The sequence below is a fragment of the Diabrotica virgifera genome, chromosome 9, assembly GCF_917563875.1.
Source record: "Diabrotica virgifera virgifera chromosome 9, PGI_DIABVI_V3a".
Lineage (NCBI taxonomy): Eukaryota > Metazoa > Arthropoda > Insecta > Coleoptera > Chrysomelidae > Diabrotica > Diabrotica virgifera.
Window position 1 is genome coordinate 200,879,512 of NC_065451.1, and position 23,236 is coordinate 200,902,747.

The 23,236-nt window shown below is 33.1% G+C and overlaps 1 protein-coding gene across 3 annotated transcripts in view; it reads left to right on the plus strand.

Moving 5' to 3' along the window:
• Window positions 1-1,078: 1,078 nt before the first annotated feature.
• Window positions 1,079-23,236, plus strand: part of LOC114329288 (uncharacterized) — a 157,637-nt gene continuing 135,479 nt past the window's right edge. For all 3 annotated transcript variants that reach the window (XM_050662080.1, XM_050662081.1, XM_050662082.1), the window contains exon 1: window positions 1,079-1,259. The gene's annotated coding sequence lies outside the window, so the exon portion shown is untranslated. The remainder of the gene's footprint in view (window positions 1,260-23,236) is intronic.

Genomic DNA, 23,236 nt, shown 5'->3' on the forward strand with positions numbered 1-23,236 from the left:
TTTACATAGAGTACGTTTCATAGATGTCTTATACATTATATTAAAAGTTTTTATTCCTATTATAAGTTCTTTCGTAGCTACCGCATCTGCGTTTATTCGCTTTTTATCGCGTTTTTTCCTTTTTTTTACTTCTACTTCTTATATCTTGTTTGCCGATCTATTTTACACAAACGGGCAAAAATATTTGCCTTTATTTTGATACATTTATTCAGTTATCTATCACCAAAATTATTATGTATCTATACATACCTTACTGTAGGATTCAAGCCACTGTTTTGTTGGTTTTGTATGAGCTACAATTCTTAAATAGATACTGGCATCATAATTCTCGATTTGTTTTTAAATTTGATAGTTTATCTCTTTATTTTTTACCAATGATGGTGTAATATCATGTAATATTATGAATGTACTGGCTATATTAAGATACTTTTTCATATTTTGTTATTATTGATTTTAGATATTCGTAGTTTTCGGATATTGAATTTTATTAAATAATAATATAGGTATCTTTTTTTTAAATTATTATTTCAAATCTTATTACCACAACCATTTTTTTGATTAGACTACTTTACATTATACTTACGTATATTAAATCAATTTTGGTCAGTATTCAATTTGTACCTTTAACCCTGTTCTATTCTCTATTAAAAAAACTTTTATGACTAAACTTTATGTCCAAAAAGCGGCCAAAAATAAATAATTCGGTTTGTTCAGGTATTTTTAATGCGATGTACTCATAAAATATTATTATGATTCACAATTGGCAACGGTGTAATTTTTAACTCATTTAGCAAATTACTGGCTTGGCTCATTGGCTGCACTACATGACGTAAGGAGAATGTCAGGAAGCCAACAATAACAAACGAAAAACCCTATACAAATATAATCAAAAAACTCTCTACCAGATGCTTAATTTGCTTATTTACAAATTTCTAGCTTATTAAAATTTCTGTTGGAATATATTTGTAATGTGAAATTCCAAATAGCTTGTAGATTCTTTATATAGGTTTTGACATATATAATTTGTAGGTTGGTAGTAGTGTTGGAAAAACAAATCTACCTACTGCAATGTTGGTACTTCTGATTTTCTGATTGCAATAGAAGATTTTTACTGCGACAGAGAAAAGAGAATGAATAATTTCTCATTTCCATGGAAAATGGTAGTAAAAAAATACGTTTTCAGTTTAAACAATCTAAGATTAAGTGCTTAGTGAATCAATTTATATCCTTTTGAAACACCAACTATTAGATAATAAAAAGTAAGTACACTACAGTTATCTCCAATGTTGCTATGAGGGAATTGGTGTGTTCAAATGTGATCTAGAAATTGAGCTACTTGTGTACATATTTGGTTTTTATTTATTTTTATATAGAACACCTTGACATGGAAAACCAATTTTCATACCTTATTATTTACAGGACATGGAAATTGAACTGTTGTTGTTATTAATAACTATTAAATTTTGTTTGTTGTGATTATTTGTTATCATTATTATTGTCTTCACAGTAAATCAAGAGCAAAATATGATAACTTTGAACCGTTATTTTAAATTAAAAGGGGGTTAATTTCAGTGAATGGTCCTATCAAGTATATGACCTTGTCAATGAAAGTATCCCTTTTAATACAAACGATATGTTTATAAATATTCAGTATTTTCATGGTTTATTTTTGACACTTGTATTGATAAAATTGGTTGGACAATAGATTATTTTTAGCCTTCTATAATGTTATGCAGTTTTTATTCTTTAATTTTCTGTCTCCCTGTTCCAAATTATTTTATGTTCATCTTGGTTCATGGTCCCTATCGAAATAGTCCAGTTGGGAAGGGAAAATTCATACATTTTAAATTATCATTGCAGACTTCTTTCATTGTAAAAAGAAGAATTATTATAAATAATGGGAGTGTATACTACACCCCTAAAAATTTTCCATATATCAACACTCTTACAAGTTCCACCAAAAAGTTGCTCACCACTGGTCTAAACTTTCCACTACACCTGGGCTACAGTGGTGCTACACCTAGGCTACATTGGTGTCCAAGATTGTTGGAAAATTCTCGAGAATGAAAAATCAGAGAATATTCTCGCTATGGAGAATTTTCTGAGAATTTTCTGAGAATGAACCCTATGACACACTTAGGGATATTGTTGAAGATGAAATAGGGTATTAAAAATCATAAAATGTTCAAAAATCATGAAATCAGTGTTCTTTATATATAAACAAAATACAAAAACAACAGAGAACATAAAATTTATTTGATAAAAAAATGAAAGTTTCCTCTTAACAACAAATAATGCAAGTAATGGATGTGGTGATTTAATCAGAAAAACATGAGGCCTCAGGTTCAGAATCTATTTCTATCATTAGCTCATTCTGGTCATCTACATTCTGCATTTCAATGTACTGATGAGAAGTTGTGGGATTTTGTTTTTCACGAGTCGCCAGCTCAGTCATGGATTGGTCTATGTCTAAAGGGGCATTTAGACGGGCTACTTTTTGAAGCAATATGTTGCCAAAAATATATATTTTAGCTCTGGATCCCACGTATGAAAAAAAAGTTGATTAATAGCAAGCTGAAAATTTTTTAATAGCTTAAGGGTGTCTAGTTGGACAAACTTTGATATATGGGAACACTGGAATAGGGGAAGTTTTAATTGTGGAACAGGTTAAAAATTTGGAACGCTCAGACCACGAAAACAGCACATGTATTTTGTTTGACAGAACAGACTTATACTCTCCGAACAGAGATTAAACTCTCATGCAAAAATCAGACTGCTATTTATCACCAATTGGGCGTTTTAATGAGTGGAACATGTAGAATATGTCAAATGACAGGAATTATGACAGGTGATAAATAGCAGTCTGATTTTTGCATGAGAGTTTAATCTCTGTTCGGAGAGTTTAAGTCTGTTCTGTCGGACAAAATAAGTATGCCGTTTTTGTGGTCTGACCGTTCCAAATTTTTAACCTGTTCCACAATTAAAACTGCCCCCGTTCCAGTGTTCCTATATATCAAAGTTTATCCGACTAGACACCCTTAAGCTATTAACAAAATTTCAGCTTGCTATTAATCAACTTTTTTTTCATACGCGGGATCCAGACCTCTTTGGTATGTTCCTGACAACATTACAGCCATCTAACCAAAATATCGCCATTTGGCTGAGCCATGTGGCCAAAATCTTACTGATATTTGAACACTATTGCAGTGCCTGATGCGTTGCCGATAAAGTCGAACTGCTGTGGAAAGTTTTGCATGGTGCTCTGTATTTCTTCTTTATTTCCTGTACTCTGTTGAAATTTAATTTGGTTTTGTCAAAATATACAAAGAAAAGATGAATACGTGGTCAAATGAAATCACAATAAGGTTTAATGCAGTACATCCAGAGTTGTGGAACTTGGCATACATCTGGAACCGGAATGGGACGTTTCGATGCCGCCGGTTCATCGCCGGCCGTTTCGATGCCGCCGGTTCATCGTCAGTCCATTTCATCGCCGTCATATCTCGCATTTCCTAGAATTCCTAATTAATACTAAAAATAACTAATAATTGTAACTGTCGAAAATTCGGAAATATATCAGATAGCGATTAATTGACTGGCGATGAATCGGCCGGCATCGGCATCGAACTGGCGGCGATGAAACGTCCTAGACCCTCTGGAACTATGAGACAAATGGAAGAGTAGTGCACCCTGAATAAATATATTTAACTAAAACTTTTAGTATATATATAAATGACAATTGCTAATCTTGTTGAAATTGGTATTCTTGGCCCTATCATAATTTATTGTTAATAGTTCAAAATCACTTTTTGACATTCTTGGAAAATTCTTAAACAAACAATTGTCTAGCATTATTTCCATAGTTAAATTACTCATTGTTTCGCATTTACTTAGGAAAGCCGTATCCACATTTTCCATTTTTTATTTTTCATTTTTGTGTATCGTCTTAGCACGATTAAGGACGCAGCAACTGTCAAGAGAATATTCTCGTGAGAACGAGAATATTCTCTTCTTACATCACTTCTTAACTTCATTATTATTCTTATTATTATTATTATCCAGATTTAGCCATACGGCTCACACTCCCTCTAAGGGGAAAATTGACTCATCCTAGATACCTACGGTATCAAAAGGATTGAGCTCTGGTGGGACTCTTTCCGTGTTTTCGAGCCCTAGGTGACTTGGTATGCTGGAGTTTCTCCCAGAAATTTTCGTATGCATCTGGCCGTCGCAAGTAGTACAGCTTTCTGCATGGTCTTATAAAGGTGTTCATTTAGACCCAGCTTTTTTATGCTTTCGAGGAGGGTCTTCGGAATGACTCCAGTAGTAGAGATAATAATTGGTATCGTCTGGGTACTTTGCATTCTCCATTGCCTTCGTATTTGAATTTCCAGATCTCTGTACTTGGCGATCTTTTCAGTAAATTTACTACGTAGATTATTATTGTTAGGTATCGCCACATCAATTAGTGTTGTCTGTCTTGTTAATTTATTAACTAGTACGAGATCTGGTCTATTATTTGCCAATGTTTGGTCTGTGAGCACAGTGCGGTCCCAGTATAGCTTGTAGTTGCCATCCTCAAGCATACTCTCAGGGACGTATTGATAATACAGGAGATGATCTGTTTGGAGAAGTCCCAGCTTGATAGCTATCTCTTGATGAAGGATTTTTCCCACTACGTCATGCCGTTCCTTGTATTCAGTTGCAGCAAATGCCTGGCAGCCCCCTGTAAGATGTTGGATGGTTTCTTGGGCTTGACATCCATATCGGCATCTGTCGTTTTGAACCTGAGGGTCTTTGATAATATATTTCAGGTAATTTCTGGTTGGTATAACCTGATCCTGAATGGCCAGTAATGAACCCTCCGTTTCAGGGAACATCTTTCCTGATGTCAACCAATAGTTCGACGCTGTATTGTCGACATAGTCTTGGCTGACCTCATTGGGATGTCGCCCGTGCAGAGGTTTACCCATCCAGGTGCGCAGTTTTTCGTCTTTAGTGAGGTGGTTTATGCGCATTTCTGGTTCCCTCAGTTTGATCGGTGTTGTGTCATCTACTGCGCAAATAGCTTGATGTAGAGTAGATGTCTCAGCTTGCATCTGAAAATAAGTTCTTAAATTAGCAATTTGTTTATCTAATTGCTCACCTATATCCATAAGTCCTCTTCCTCCCAGATTCCGTGGTAATGTTGTTCTTTCTACTGCACTTTTAGGATGGTGTTTTTGTGCCTTTGTGAGGTGTGTTCGTACTTTTCGCTGAAGATTTTCTATATCTGTTTTTGTCCACTTAGCAATACCAAATGAATAGCTAAGTGCGGAACAAGCGTAGGTGTTTAGTGCCTTAAACAAATTTTTACTGTTAAGCTGTGAACGAAGCAGCTGTTTTATTCTTCGTATAAACTCGGTAGTTATTTCAGTTTTCATTTGCTTATGGTCAATTTTCCGCGCCTGCTTTACTCCAAGATATTTGTATATATCGTTTTCACCCATGGCCTCGATGTTCTGGCCATTTTGCATATCGAATCCACCGGGCTGTACCTTTCCTCTGACTGTATTCAAAACACGGCACTTGTCTAGGCCGAACTGCATATTAATATCATTAGAGAATGTTTCTACTGTTTTTAGCATCTGCTCTAGATTGTCTCGAGTAGAAGCCATTAATTTCAAATCATCCATATACAACAGATGATTAAGCTTCGCTACTACAGTATTGTTGTTTTTAATGCTAAAACCTGAGTCAGTGGAGTTTAATAGCTGTGATAGAGGGTTCATAGCCAAACAGAACCACAATGGACTCCGCGAGTCTCCTTGAAACAGGCCCCGGTTGATTGCGATATTTTCCGTTTCGATATTGTTTTCACCAGGTATTTGGAGGTGAATTTTAGTCTTCCAACTTGTCATTATATGCCTTAAAAAAGTCACTATGTTATCATCAACTTTGTATATTCTTAATATATCTATAAGCCATTCATGCGGCACTGAATCAAAGGCCTTTTTGTAGTCAATAAAGGCAGTAAAGAGGTTCCTTTTTTTGGTGAATGCCTGGTTAGAAATGACTGAGTCGATGATAAGTTGTTCTTTACAACCCATAGAACCCTTAGCGCATCCTTTCTGTTGAGGCTCTATGATATTGTTTAGAGCACATTGTTGGTAGATACGCCGGGTTATACAGGATGTGACCAATTTATACAAAGTTGGAAGACAAGTAATTGGGCGGTACTTGGCTGGATCTTGGGTGTTATTTTGATCCTTCGGTATTAAATAAGTGGTTCCCTGAGTTAGAAATGATGGTATTTCCTGCGGGTTAGAAATAACATGATTAATTAATGTTGATAAGCACTCATGAATGCTCCAAAACTTCTTAAGCCAGAAGTTCTGGACTCTGTCTGGTCCAGGAGATTTCCAGTTGTGAAGCTCTTTGATGTTATTTGAGACTTCTTCAGTCGTGAATGGTTCGTAGTTAGCAGTGACGTAGTGGTGACAGTTGTGCGTAGTATCTTCTATCCAGCCAGCATTGTTGTTAAGAGCAGCTGGTGTGGAAAGTTGATTTCCCCAAAACTCATGAATTTCTTCTTGGCTTGGGTAAAACCTGTCGACACTTTCTACGGTGGAATTGATTTTTCGGTAGAACGCCTTCTCAGAGTTCTCAAAAAGTGCATTGTCACATTTTCGGTTGTTACTATCTTTATACCTTCTTTGAAATTCTTTATTGAAATAGAAATCCTACTAACAATATTTAAATATGAATTTGCTTAATTAAATACAATATACAATACATGCAATATTATACAACACATACAGATTTATTAAAAATTATTTTTTTATCTAGGTAAAATATATGTCTTTAGTAATTTTTTAAAAATTTGAACTGTCAGTGCATTCTTAACACTGGGGGGAAGATGGTTAAATTCATTCATACATTTGTAAAACAGGGATGTCATTGTGCTATGTTTATTAGTTTTTTGAATATCAAAATCTTCAATATTTCTCATGGTATATGAATGAACTTGACCCCTCAATGTAACATATTCATTAAAATATGCAGGCAGCATTCCTTTTTTTAATTTAAAAATGAAAACCATAGTAAGGTAGTAAAGCCTTTGTTGAACTGAAAACCAACCTAAAGTAGAGTACATCATCTCAATTGGCGTGTAGCGATTGCATCGAAGAATTGTTCTCATACCTCTGTTATACAAAATTTGCAATGATTGAATTGATCCTTTATCACCTAAATATAAAGCACTTGAACAGTAGTCAAAATGGGGCTGAATTATACTTCTAAATACAGTGATCCTTGAAAATAATGATAGATCTTTGCTAATTCTATTAAAGAAAAATAATTTTTTAGATATTTTCTTGCAAATATATTGAAAATGAGGTTTCAGAGAGAGTGTGCTATCCAGTAGAAATCCAAGATATTTAATTTCATTGACCCATTTGATGCATTCATTATTAACTTTTAGTTTCAAATTTTCCATACTTATATTATTTAATTTATATCGGCTAGAGACTATCATTGACTTTGTTTTACTCGCATTAAGTTTTAACTTGTTAGCATCCAAAAATACCTCAATTCTTTTTAACAAACACTGCATCCTTCTAACAACCTCCACAATATCATCACCACTGCATACAATTAATGTGTCATCTGCAAAAAGACTAATAAATTCCAGACCCTCAACATAATTTACATCATTGATGAAAATAATAAATAATAATGCTCCAAGTACACTGCCTTGTGGTACACCAAAACAATTAGGTAGCTCTGTTGATTTACTTTGGCCTAACTGCACATAATGAGTTCTTTTTGTGAGATATTCGTTAAACCATTTTATAACACTTTGTTTAAAACCGTAGTACCTCAATTTTTTAATTAACAAATCTATGTCTATAGTTTCAAAAGCTCTTCTAAAGTCTAAGAATACAGCTACTACAAATTTATTGTTATCAATAAGTAGTTTCCACTTCGAGATGGTAAGTTGTATTGCTGTTTCACATGAGTGACCCTTTCGAAACCCAGACTGATTGCCGAGAAAAAGATTATTTTTATTAAAGTATTCAATTATTTGGTTGTAAACGGCTTTTTCAAGTACCTTCTCTATACAAGGCAGTGTATTGATTGGTCGATATGCAGATACTTCTGATTTCACTTGGGTTTTTGGGACCGGTGTAATAGAGCTAATTTTTAAGTTTTTAGGAAAGCTTCCATTCTTTAATGAAGAATTAACAAAATTAAGAACAGCATAGCCAGTTGTCTCAAAAGTTTTCTTTAAAAATTGTGAATTGAGTACATTATCTAAATTTTTGCAGGTTTTTAAAGAAAATATTATTTGTTTTAGTTCACATATTGTTAAGGGCTGAAATTCACTCATGTAGAATTTAACTTCAGGTAAACTATTATCAGACCATTCATGAGAGTTGGTAAAGCTAGATACTATCTCCTCAATACTCTTTGTAAAATAAGTATTAAACAAACATGCAGCCTCCCTTTCATTCTTTGCATTCACTCTACTTTCATCCATTCCAAAGTTAATTTGTTTATAATTTATATATTGGTCTTTATTTTTTATTAATTTCTTTAAGCATTTCCACATTTCCTTTGAATCATTTTTATTGTTATCAATCATACTTTCATAATATTTAACTTTTTTTTGCTTTAGCAAGTTTACAACTACATTTCTCTTCATCTTATATTCGTTCCATAAATTTATACTATTACCACCATTACTATAGTTTACATAATTTTTATATACCCTATCACGCTCAAATGCCTTTGCCCTAACATCATTATCATACCAAGGAACATTTTCATTCTTACAGGTTATTTGTCTTATAGGATACTTATTTTCTATCACAGCTTTACATTTATCATATAAATCACTATATATCACATTAACATCAGTAGAGTCGTAATTCCAATCACAGTTTATAATCTCAATATTTAATTCATAAAATGCCTGATCACTTAAACACCTAGTTAAAATTTTTTTCTTATTACTATTTACACTATCAATATTCTCTAGCCTAATACCTATAATTAAGTGATCAGTGATCTTTGGTGTATAAAATACTTTATATTCTAACTTATTAGTATTTGTAAGGACAAGATCAATAAGAGTACTCGACTTTTCACAAATTCTTGTACTTTCCTTGATCACCTGCTCTACCCCCAGTGATTGTATAAGAGTTATTAGTTTTTTACAGTAAAATTCATCTTTATTAAAATAATTTATGTTAAAATCTCCTACCAATATACATTTTTTATTTATGGTCATATTTTCTTCAATAATATCCTCCAACTTACTTAAGAAAGCTGCCAAACTACCATTAGGTGACCTATATAGACAACCGATCGACAAACTTACGCTATTAATTTTCACATGTATAAAAGCACACCAACAATTACTATCTTCAGAATAAATACATCCATTTTCATAAATTGTATCATTTCTTATAAACATTATCACTCCTCCTGTATAGCGGTTAGGGGCATCACATCGAACACAGGAATAGCCAGGTACATTGATCTCATCATCATCCATATCCACAGTAGTTCTTGTTTCTGATAGAGCTAGGATATATGGTTGTTTACTAAGTATTTGAGCAGTTATTTCATCTTTGTGGGCAATCAAGCTTTGAGCATTGAGGTAGATAATATGACATTGATCTATTGTCTCCAGTTTCTCCCTCGATTCCTCATGAAAAAATTTCTACGATTTCCAAAACTACCATTGTTGTTATAATGATTGTCTGAGTTTTGCAAATTTGGTCTACGGAAAACAAAATTCTTACAATTTATAAACGGAGGCCAGAAGTCTTCAGTCTCTAATTCCGTACTATATTTGCTTTCAATACCAACTTTGAAAGACTTGGTGTTTCCTTTTGTTGAGAGTTGACTCACAATAACGGTTTCATTGTCAGCTATCTTGGCTTTTTCTTTAATATATTTTATGACTGCTTGGTTTGTAACATTACTTGAAACCTGCCCTAAATAATACCACTTCTTATTAGGGACCCCGCTGAGCTGAATGTTTGCGTTTTCCTCCATATTTTCTATATTTTGCTGCACACCAATAAGTTCTGACTGTACCATTCTTGAATTACTTCTATTGGAAGTCTCATCCACATCTACCACAAGGGCTGAGTTAACAGCTCGTTGCACTTGGCTCAAAGTGATCTCATAGCCATTATTTTTTCCATCACAGTTATCAGTATTCTGCATGTTGTTTTTTATGGATGACGAATTTCCATGTAGATTATTGGGCAACAAAATTTGTTCATCACTTTTGATGGAAGATTTTTCCTTTTGCATAAACTCGTCAATCATTACAACTTTAGATGCCATGTCGTCCACCACTGCTTTTATTTTCACATTTTCTGATTTCATTGTGCCAACTGTTTTATTCAATGTATCTATGTGTTTTAATATTTTATCATTTTTGTCATTTCTGCTAAATTCGGCTCTTATATCATCAAATCCCTTTTGCATAGCTTTGAGAAGGGATGATTCTAGATCTACTAATGATGTCTTAGTTTTCCCTTTATTTTCACCTTTTATGGATTTTAGACACTCACAACAACTGTATCTGATACATGGTGACCTTTTTTTCAAACAGACTCCTTTGTGTTCAGATGCCGATAAGTTGGAGCAATTAACACACAGTAAGGCATTACATTCATCGCATTTAGCGTGAGCATACGTTTCAGTCTCCTCAGCACTACATTTACTACACATAACCATCGTAATATTCTTAATCGTCCTGAATAGACGGAGAGTTTTTGTTTTAATGTATCCAGACACTGTTGGGCTGTGTTATTTTCTGGATCGTATCTCGAGTGTCTTGCAGTGCTCCGCATTATTTCTTCAGCTCTCTTAATGACTTTTCTACTTGTTACACCTCTTATATATTCTGTGACTTGACCAATATCCCTACGCAGTAATTCAATTTTTCCGAGAAGTCTTTTTTCCCAGGGTGCAATTCTGTTACCAGTCCTTCCGTTATTAGTACCCCGTCGTGTTCTGATCTTAACTCCCATTACATTGACAATTGCTGTTGCTGCACAGTAGATTAGCATATGCAGATATTCCAATGTGTGGGCTTCTACGACATAATTGGGTAGGACTTCAGTGTTCACAATTTGTAACAGCGCACCTAGTTTCTTACAAGAGTTTATTCGTGGTAGCGGTGGTCTGCTAAGTGGATTTGTTCCATTAAACTCCTGTACGGCACGAGCCATTTTGTTTTCTAGACTATCGCACAACTCGTTGTTTTCCTGCTGTGTATTGTCAGGTTGAGTTTCTGGTATGGTAATCTCAGGAATCTGCTCATCAAGGATTTCATTAGGGACTTGATCTAAAACTAGCTCTTGGTTATTAATCTCCCGTTCGACTTCGCTTTTGATCGTATTGCGTCTAGTCTCTGGGATAAGGTTGTTTCTTATGATTACCCGGTATTGATCTGATACTCTTTGCTCCGATACTTGAGTATCTGGGTATTCCCTGCAAAATTCGGCATACAGCTGTTGTCTGTAGCCGATCGTTTCTTGACCGAGGTTTGTCACCTTATAATAGAAGCGCAAAATGCTTTCGTTAATGCACACAGTCCATTTCATGCGCAGTCTCGGTCGTCCCGCTTGAGTGAGCGCCGGCTGATGTTCCAGCGCAGCACCTTCAGCGAGTGGAGCTCTTGCTGTTGTTTGGCTCGCTTGTGGTTGTTGTTCTTGTTGTTGGGCTGTAGCTGTTTGTGTGACAGGGGCCCGCCTCCTCAACACCCTGCCACCGATGTCCCGCATGCTGTCACGTCCAGCGCCGGCTCCAGACGTGCCCTGGCGATCCCCAGGCAGCGATCCTAAACATAAACGCAGTAAAACCTGTGTCAACAGCCACCTGTCAAAAACGGCCACTTGTAATAATGGCCAGTTTCAAAATTTCCCAGACCGATTATAATGTAGATTTTCTTAAATTTATGGCCTGGTATTTCTATCTCTCAAATTTATGACCTTTATAATACCGACGTGGCCAAATAATCTCTTAAATTTTTAATTTTTTAAGTCCATTTCATAGAAATTTACCTACATCAGCCAAAATATTTTTGTCTATTTGTTGTTAGAAATACACAATGCTATGTATTACATAACAGGAACTGAAGCTTTTCACCTCGCAATTTTTACAGAATGAATCGATTTGCTTGAAAATTTGAGAACAAGTAGTGCATAGTCCAAGGATCAAAATCTATATGATGCGGAAAGGCGCTTTTACCATGGGGGTGGTTACCACCTCATCTCGGGGGTAGAAATTTGTATTATATTTTGGCCGCAAAACTTATAAAAACGTTGATTCTAAGCAAAAAATAGTCTAAGCATACATTTTTTTGATAAAATTAATAGTTTTCGATTTATTCGCTATCGAAAGTGTTAGTTTTATATCGAAAAAATCAATGTTTTACCAATTGTACTCATTTACGATTCACTCAATTTTTACCGTAGATAAAATTTTTTCAAACCAAGTTCTTCGGAATTAAATAACCTACAATTTCATATTTAAACATTTTTTCGTATCTCTGATGCTAATCTTTCTATTCTGAAGAAAATTGTTATGTTTCTATTTTGTTTCTATTCTGAAGAAAGTTGATATGTTTGTCAAGAAAAATAAAAATTCAAGACATTTGAAAAGTCAATCTGGCAACAGTGGAGCTGTCTCACCTTTGACAGCAACTTTGACATATGCCAACGTGACACAACAAAAACAAAGCAAAACCCCTAACAAATCATCGGGACAAGCAGCAGTACCCCAACAAAATACATCAAAAAATTCCACTCTGGGAAGTCAAAAACAAGTCTGGACATCCAATAAATTCATTTCGTCCCAGCAAGTAAGCGCGGCTGTAATGCAGGCCCAAACAGCTCACAAAATATATGAAATTCAGCAGCTAAATGAAGAGGTTCAGGTCGCAAACATTAATATGTTTGTTTGTGACCGATTCCTCTGACTCATTTGATTATGATATTTGTTAAATAATTGCTAATTAATGGTAAACATATAGACCGGACAGTATCGTCGCCCCCGCTAGCGAAATTATTCCGATTCGATTTTTTTTGCACAAACTTACTCAAAAAGAGGTCCTTATAACATATCCACAGGGTGCCGGGCGGTGCCGTGGTCGAAAAATTGTTTAAACAATTTTTTTAAACAAATTCACAAAAATATTTTTTTCATTTCGAACAATTTTTTTTAGATAATTTGGGTCATTCTGAGCAAAAAAGGTCTCCTGTCATTTTTCTCTAACATTGATTGTTGTCGAGTTATATGCGATGAAAAATGCGAAAATAGCTATTTTAAAGGCCTAATAACTCGATTAAAAATTATTATTTTGAAATTCAAAATGTAACTAAATCAAGTCTCAAACCCCTTCTTCAAGGTCCTGAAGAGACTTTTGTCATTATTTTATTACAAAGCTGCTATTTTTAATTATTAACAATTAGCGCTATAGTCCAACTGTACCTATCCCCCGTTAGCGAAACTATTTCGATTATATTTTCTTGCACAAACTTACTCAAAAAGAGGTCTTATAACACATCCACAGGGTGCCGGGCGGTGCCGTGGTCCAAAAATTGTTTAAACAATTTTTTTTAAACAAATTCACAAAAATAATTTTTTCATTGCGAACGATTTTTTTTTTGGAAAATTTGGGTTATTCTGAACAAAAAGGTCTCTTGTGATTTTTCTCTAAAATTGATTGTTGTCGAGTTACATGGCCATTTTCGCATTTTTCAAATTTTAAATCGCTTATAACTCGACAACAATCAATTTTAGAGACAAACCACAAGATACCTTTTTTGCTCAGAATGTCAAAAACTATCTAAAAAAAAGCATTTCTCGAAGTAAAAAAATTATTTTAGTGAATTTGTTTAAAAAAAATTGTTTAAACAATTTTTCTACCATAGCACCGCCCGGCAACCTGTGGATATGTTATAAGTACCTCTTTTTGAGTAAGTTTGTGCAAAAAAATCGAATCGGAATAATTTCACTTTAACGGGGGCGACGATGCATCCTGGACTATAGCGCTAATTGTTAATAATTAAAAATAACAGCTTTGTAATAAAATAATGACAAAAATCTCTTCAGAACTTTGAAGAAGGGGTTTGAAAATTGATTTGGTCACTTTTTGAATTTTATAATAATAATTTTTAATCGAGTTATTAAGCCTTGAAAATGGCTTTTTTCGCATTTTTAAAAATTTTTAATCGCATATAACTCGACAACAGTCAATTTGAGAGAAAAATGACAAGAGACCTATTTTGCTCAGAATGGCCCAAACCCAAATTATCTAAAAAAAAATTGTTCGAAATTATTTTTGTGAATTTGTTTAAAAAAATTGTTTAAACAATTTTTAGACCACGGCACCTCCTCCGGCACCCTGTGGATATGTTATAAGGACCTCTTTTTGAGTAAGTTCGTGCAAAAAAATCAAATCGGAATAATTTCGCTAGCGGGGGCGACGATACTGTCCGGTCTAATAATATATTAGTATACTTCGGTACATTAATATTTACTAATTTGATTTTAATTGTATTTTAAGTTGTAATTACTTGCAATAATTTAAAAATGATTGTGTGATATTAATAGAAAGTTTACATTATTTATAGTGATAGTACACTTCCTGTAAGTACAGATTCAAATAGCTGATTTTAAGATGCACAAAGCTGAAAGCAATCATAAACGATAGTCACTGTCTTTTAGTCTTTTGTTATTAAAATTAAACAGTATACCGATAACAGTACTTTTTAATCCGTAAATAATATTTGACCAGGTACTTAGTTCTTCCACTGTAGAGTAGATATCTTCGTGAGTTGATAGGGGGAAGATTGATAAAATATTGAATATTTTGTGAATTTAATAACTAAATTAGATGGGAAGAATAAAGGTAAGTTGTTTTTAAGAAATATTAAATGTTTAAAGATTAATTTTGATCCAAAATCCTTCGCTTAGGTTCAAAAAATGAGGTTATTTATTTACAGACTTAAACTTTTTTATAATGTTACTTATTCTGTATTTAAGGTGCAAAATTTTTGATTACGTTCATGAAGGTCTTTATTTTTTTTTACTAATTGTTTTTTATGTTACGTACCATCGTGTTTGGCCCATCGGTTTTCTTAAGAAGTTGTTATTCTCTTTTCTTCTTCTTTTATTTAGGCATATTGCTTCTTTTCCTTTAAAGTTGAGTTTCCTCTGGGTATTCTAATTATTTATTTGTGAGGAACAATCTCTTCTTATTTGCATTTCATGTGCAAAATAATATTTCGAAATATATCATTAATTTCCAATGAAATAAAAATATTCTATTATTGTAGTTAATTATTTTTATGTGGGGTAGTTGTTTTAGAAATAAATATGTTTTATGTCAAATATTGCTGTTTTTCCTCAAAGTTGAGTTGTTCTTTTCACGCATTTTATAAAAAATGTCTCGAATTTCAAACGTACAACCCTCAGGAAGATCTTTAGTCTTAGGGCGTGGTCTAGGTTTAGGTTTATATTGTGCAACCTCTCCTTCTCTATTTACACTTGTTCTGTTTTTAAAACTGACTTTTTAGTACACAATACGAATTGAACTGGTCGCAAAAGACCTCCATTGCAGGGGCGTCATTTGATAGGGGGCAGGGGGGCATTTGCCCCCCCCTAACCCTAAAAATTACTGAAATTTACAAAAAATAGATCAATTTTGTATTATGTTTGCATATTATAAATGTATTGTATATATAATGCTTGCCCCCCCTATTAAAATTTCAAATGACGCTCCTGCTCCATTGGCTTTTTCAGCAGTAAAATAAGCCTGCAAATCAAATACTACTTGATTTATATCTAAAACAGTCTCATCATTTTCGCTGTCAATACACAATAGGTCTGGATCCCGCGTATGAAAAAAAGTTGATTAATAGCAAGCTGAAAATTTGTTAATAGCTTAAGGGCGTCTAGTCGGATAAACTTTGATATATGGGAAATCAGGTGATTCCATATAAGTTTGGGTGTGTATGTACATAAAATACATTTTGATATAGGTACATAGTAAATTATTTGCGTTAATTCTAATACCCCAGTAATTGATTTTCTCCACTTTCAAGTTGGATTGGTACCGTAGGCGTTGGTTGCTTTTAGTTGGGAGGTGAAAGTCACCTCTTCTCCGGTGTGAAAATACAAACGTTTAAAATAAGCCCGGAAATGAATAAATTGACGAATCCTATGCAACTTTTGTTCTATAGGTAGAGTTTTTTTAACTATGTCAATACTTTTCGAGTTATTTGTGAGATAAAATGTTTATTTTTCAACAAAAAAAAAACAGAACATAACTCCAAAAGTAAGTATTTTATCGAAAACTTACCAAAATTTAGCAAATAAAAAAACGAAAAATTGTGTATTTTTAGTCTATAGACCCAATAAAAGCAAAGTTGTAGCTCATGAGATTTATCGAAAATATATTTTTAGAAAAAATGTAGCATATAAAACGAGAAAAATGGTATATTCGTAAAGTCTGTACATACTAAAGACTCTGTAGAACCAGTAAAAGCGCAAAAGCTAATTTGTAGCTCATGAAAAAGACGTTCTTATTCGTCAAATTCCAAATCAAATATTTTATCGTGAAATAACCAAAAAATGAAGCACTTTTCGAGGAACATCCATTAAAACTTTTTTTTAAAGTGTTTAAAAAAAAAGATTTACTTTTGTCCAGTTGGCCTATTTTTTGGTAAAAAGAAATCGTGAAAATCCTCCTTACTTTAACACCTTAAATGAAATTAATCGTTACCGGTTTACCATTTATTTGATGTGCTTGCTGCACTCTCTGCACTGATTGAACTGGAATAATGATGCGGCTGTAGTTTCGTGTTGCAACGAAATTGAAAATGGTTATTCATTTTTGATTCACATGTTTACTCTGATTGGAGTACGAAGGGAACCGTTCTCGTTGGAATTTTACCGCGCTGAGCATATGGAACGTGAATTATAAATTGTAAAATTCCCTCATCTTCCTTAGTCTCAGCATCCGTTATGGCTTGCAAATTGTAGAAGCCTTGGAGGTGTTACCAGAGAAGATTCCCATTGTTTTCAGTCTGGTAGGATGTAGAGTAACATCTTTGGATGTTGTTTTATATGCTATTTGATTGAAAACTTAGTTTTTCAACGAAAACTTTTCGTTTATAAATTTGCAAAAGTCTGTGTGTTATTGCGTTGCCGCTCCTGCAATACTGAGAGCAGGTGTATCGATTGATTCTTATGTAGTTTTGCCTTCTGAATCCACATCTGAAAACGGCATTTCGATATATCTAACCGTCTTCGAGATAATCGACCTCAAAGTCTAAAATGTGACGTCACAATTCGGTTATCTCCTACAGACGCACTAAACGTCAGCTCAAATAGTTGATTAGGAAGTAGGCTACTTTTTTTTAAATCTCGATTTGCCAAGCATAGGTTATTTACATTTGAGTTTGACACTTCGTGAATGTCAAACTAAATTTTATAAATAAGTATTAATAAAACATCAATGACATTTGATAGTGAATTTAATTATTATATGTATAAAATAAATAAGATGTTCAAAAATACAATTTGAGTATAAATATTTTAAAAACAATAATTTATTAACAGTTTTAAAAAGGTTTATACCAGTATAAATACGGCCTCCCCTTTATGATAAATGGACTGTTCCATTTGCTATAAAATAAATATTATGTATACCTAGTCGTTCCCTAAACTCGACACAACTGGCTAGTGATTGTAGAAGGTAATTTTTTTGTTTTTTGAGAATTTTGCCGAAATTGACAAAATTACTAATTATTTAGTAATAATTATTAACTACAGTGGAACCTCGATAACTCGGATTAATCGGGACCGCGACCGATCCGGGTTATCGAAAATCCGAGATAGCCGGAGAATATGGTAAAAATTAATAAAATACGGTATACTTACAGATAAACTCCGTTAGAATTGAAATAACATGAAATATATTTATAAATATGCACAGTATTACCTACTCATTAAAATTACTAAAAAAAACCAAACCCAAACGTAAGCAAATGGAAGCGAACAATACAAGACACACAATACTAAAGACCATTGTTTATAAAAGAATTTTTTAAATAGTCTTTCCTAAACAATGCTGACAGTTTGAAATAAAAAGGAATAGATACTACAGACAGGTGGCTGTTGTTTCTGCGGCGTGTGCTATGAGTCATTTTTAATATCGTATAGTTCAAATTACACACATAAGTACACATTATCTCTCAAATATTATATTACATACATTTTTATTGTTGAAAGGTTTGTCTGATAATTAACTATTTTGATTGGAAATAGGCCACAATTAAATTGAAAAATACAAAATATTGAAAATCAAAAAGTTTATCTGATGAAAATCGGTCCGGGTTATCGGGGGCCGACTTATCGGGGTTCCACTGTATTTAGAAATTATTTTTTTGTCGAATTGGCAAAATTATTGACTAAAATCACTAGCCAGTATCGTGTCTGTGTACATCCTTCTAATAGAAAAAAATATTTGAAGATTTTTCTCAAATTATGGATACCAAGAACATTTTCATTTATAACTCTTTTATTTTTAATTTGACAAATAAAAGTTATTCTTCATAAAAAGCTCTTCTTGTTCTAAGATTTATGATGCAACCGTGTCCCAAAAGTAGGGGAACGGTCGAATATTTCGCGAACTAAACATCGGATGGAAAAACTGAAAAATACGTGTTCAATCATTTTCAAAAATCTATCCAATGACACCAAACACCAACTCCCACTACACCCCCTGGAGGTGGGGTGGGGGGTAACTTTAAAATCTTAAATGGAAACCCCTAGTTTTTCTTGCAGATTTGCATTCGTTACGTAAAAGTAAGCAACTTTTATGCAAGACATTTTTTCGAACTGTGGATAAATGGCGCTATAATTGGGAAAAACGATTTATCCTGATACCATAGGTAAATTATAGAAACGGTCTAATATCTCGAGAAATACACTTCCAAATAAGAAACCAAAAAACAGGTTTTTAATATTTTTCGAAAACCTATCGATAAACACTAAACATGACCCTCCAACCCACCCCCTGGAGGTGGGGTGGGGGGTAACTTTAAAATCTTAAATAGCAACCCCCACTTTTTATTGCAGATTCGAATTCGTCATGAAAAATTAAGTAACATTTATTCGAAACAATTTTTTAAAAATGCTGATAGATGGCGCTAATAAATCGTATATTTCCAATTAAAGCGCCATCTATCAACAATTCTAAAAAATGTTTCGAATAAATGTTGCTTAGTTTTTCATGATAAATCCGAATCTGCAATAAAAAGTGGGGGTTGCTATTTAATATTTTAAAGTTACCCCACCCCACCTCCAGGGGTGGAGGGTCATGTTTAGTGTTATTCGATAGGTTTTCGAAAAGTACTAAAAAATTTTGTTTGGTTTCTCATTTGGAAGTGTATTTCTCGAGATATTAGACCGTTTCTATAATTTACCCATGGTATCAGGATAAATCGTTTTTCCCAATTATAGCGCCATCTATCCACAGTTCAAAAAAATGTCTTGAATAAAAGTTGCTTACTTTTACGTAACGAATCCAAATCTGCAAGAAAATCTAGGGGTTTCCATTTGAGATTTTAAAGTTACCCCCCCCCCCCCACCTCCAGGGGGTGTAGTGGAAGTTGGTGTTTGGTGTCATTGGATAGATTTTTGAAAATGATCGAACACGTATTTTTCAGTTTTTCGATCCGATGTTCAGTTCGCGAAATATTCGACCGTTCCACTACTTTTGGGACACCTTGTATAAAATTTTATTAATTTTATACGAGGTATATAAAAAACATGAATTTCGATCAAGAGTAAACTACCTTTATAGTTCATAACATTTAAATTAGAATGATATAATTGCACATTAAAACATAATTATTAATTCTAAACTACTTTTCATAATAGAAATTTTCCATATTATGAATTAAAAAATATACAAAGTTTTCGTTATGACAATGCTCGCATTTTCAGCTTGTTTATATTAATTTCGTTGAAATCATAATAATTGAAGTGTAACTTCTTACGTGCGTACAAAGTACACACGCACATTCTTTTTTTTTTTAATGTTCAGTTGAGAAATCACTGGTGTTATATTTTCTTTACTAGAGCAATTTACTTTCGTACTTCTTGTGTACTGGAGAGTTATCATTGACTGTGGAGTGTCTAGGGATAATCCAAAACAGCCGTAAATTCGTGAAATATAAATCATTAGAAATTTTAGATCCGAAAATCTTGGAATAGAGTTTTCTATTCCATCTCTTCTATTGTTGGAACCAAGTTACTGGTGACAACCAGAATTCATGCCTTCAAAAATTTGCAAGGCAAACGAACGATGGGTAAAGCAGACTAGGGGGAATTTAAGATTGCATTCCGCAACCCCTCAATAATTCATCTAGGTACAATTTCATCGAATCTTGGTTCCTTGTACTCAGATAAGAGTAAAACCATAGCCATTTTTACTTAACAAGCCATGAAGTTGAAATTTGGCAACATCTATTGGTAGACCGATTAATTCTGACAGTTCTCATTTGTTTTTAAATAATTTTCACTGTATTTACAGAGAAACTGAAATATTTTACAATATTTCGTCCTCCAAATTATAAAGAACATTTAAAGGTATGTTATTAAGATGATTTTAATTCAATATAATATATTTTTATATAAACTTGCGTGCATATAGAAATCCGTCCACTTAAAAATTTTGTCATTTTTAATGTCTTATATTTCGTAAATCTGTTGGCAGATTTAAGTGATTTTTTAATATGTTATAGCCTAATTCTTTTACAATACCGCTGTAATAATATTGTTGCTAACCAGTTAAATTTTTATGGTGTACCGGGCATTTATAAAATACTGAAATTAAAATCCAACTATAGACTCCGGTTTTCTTAACATTCTGTTTTTTTGATTAATTCGCTTATGTTTAACAACTAGATTTGTTCTTTATCAATTCAGGGTGTTTCTAAATAAGTGCGACAAACTTTAAGTGGAAAGGAACAAAATGTAAAATTTTGACGCCTGTATTTTAAATGTAATCATTTTTTTCGAATCCTGAGAAAACTAATAAGTATTTTTGAAAAATTTAAACGCAGAATGAAAGATTACTTTATTGCCGAGGGTAGAAAGTCCCTTAGAATGAATAAAATGTTTTTTTAATGACATATTTGAAACTAAAAATCACATTAAATTTTCTTAATTTTTCACCCCTGTAACTTATTAAAATAAACATAGAAGTTTTCAGGGACTTTCGGCCCTCGGTCCTAACGTAGTCTTTCATTCTGCGTTTAAATTTTTCAAAAATACTTATTAGTTTTCTTAGGATTCGAAAAAAATGAATCCCGTTTATATTCTTGTTATTGCTTTTTTTTTTTGTATAATAAACGTTACTTACAAGGAATTACTTTTAATATTATTTTGCACAAACTTCTAATTAATAATATTTTCGTGTTCGACTCAAAAAATACTATAAATTTTACCAGAATTTGTACTTTAAAATCGTAGTTTCGAAAGCGGTAGTCCGAAAGTCAGACTACGGACGTCATCAATTGCGACGTTGCCTTTTTCTCTTCATGGCTTGTAAAGTAAAGGTGGCTATGGTAAAACTAAAAGAAAATGAAAGACACTTAATATTTCATGCCGTTTCAGAGGCAACCACCATCCTCTTAAGTATATACGTTTCACCCTTTTGGGATCTTCAGAGAGGTCTGAATATAATTTTTCTCTAAAGTTGATCGTTTTCGAGTTATAGGCAATTTAAAATTGAAAAAACGAAAAATGGCGATTTTCAAGGCTTGATAACTCGATTAAGTTATTATGAAAGTCAGAAAGTGACTAAATCAAAGTTTAATCCCCCCCTACAAGATCCCGAAGAAATTTTTGTCATTATTTTATTACTAAGCTGTTATTTTTAACCCGGCACCTGCCACGTGGCTTTGCAAGGCGCCGACTGCCACGTGGGGTGCTCACAGCACCCCTTAAAAATTTTCTGTGATCTACTTGTTTAAAAAACAAAATAATGTGTTGAGTAACACAAGAATATAAAGAAGCATGTTTTATTAACTTATTAACCACTAATATGTTATAAAAGTTAAAAAATAAAATGAAAAAGGTGTTATAAGCATATTAGCATAGACCAGGGCGCATCTGTAAAAATATTAGTACATTTGGACGTTGAGAGGTGACTCAAATTTTTTTGCAGAAATTGCTTGAAAATAAATCAAATAATAATATTTGAGTTATCCTCCCTCTCAAAAAGGTCCGGAACATTGTTTAAATAATCAAAATGTCAAAAAATGAAGGAAAAATTCGATTTTTTTCTTCGTTTTTTGATTATAACTTTAAAAGTATTCATTTTCGAGAAAAGTTGTACTGGCATAAAAGTTGCGTAATTAAATTTCCTACAATATAGAGTTGGCTAACAATTTAAAAAATAGTCACCCTTTTTGCAAAATAGCAATAATTGCGAAAAAAACACAAAAACAAGTGTTCGCATTTTACGTTTTTCAACCATTTATGCTACACTTAGGACCTTCATATTTCACTCAGAAAAACTTTATGATACAGTAAAACAATATTGTAAATTTTGTTAAGATCGGTTTCATAGATTTTTCAAAATAAATTTTGCAATCCAGCTTTCGCAAAAAAAATTCATTTTTTCAAAATGTTACAGGACAGAAAATAAAGCAGATAGCAAGTTGAAATTTTTTTTTGCGTATAGAAGTTTACTGTACCTTTCATTTGCAATTTTGCAAAATTTAAATCGATCAAGAACACGGCGTCAGGAATTTTTTTAAATAAACATTAATATTGGTGCTACGCGCAGGACAGCGGATAGTTTGCTCTGATTGGACACTCCAATGACCTTTGATAATGATTAATACATTTAATTTTTATTACATTTCGATATAAATAAATAAATTTGTTTATTGCAAAATAAAAACACATACTCTATCCTTTGAAATAACACTTTAATTAGCAAAAACTTTCTTTGTTCATATATTTTAACTAAGACAATAATAGTACATTGTTTACCGGGTAGGAAAAGCTTAACATTCCTGGACGACTGTGAAGATTGCTAAGTCGAGGCGCAAGCCGAGACTTAGCAACACAGAGTCCAGGAATGTGGCTTTTCCTACGAGGTAAACATACTATTTTTCCGCAAATCGTTTAAAATTCGACA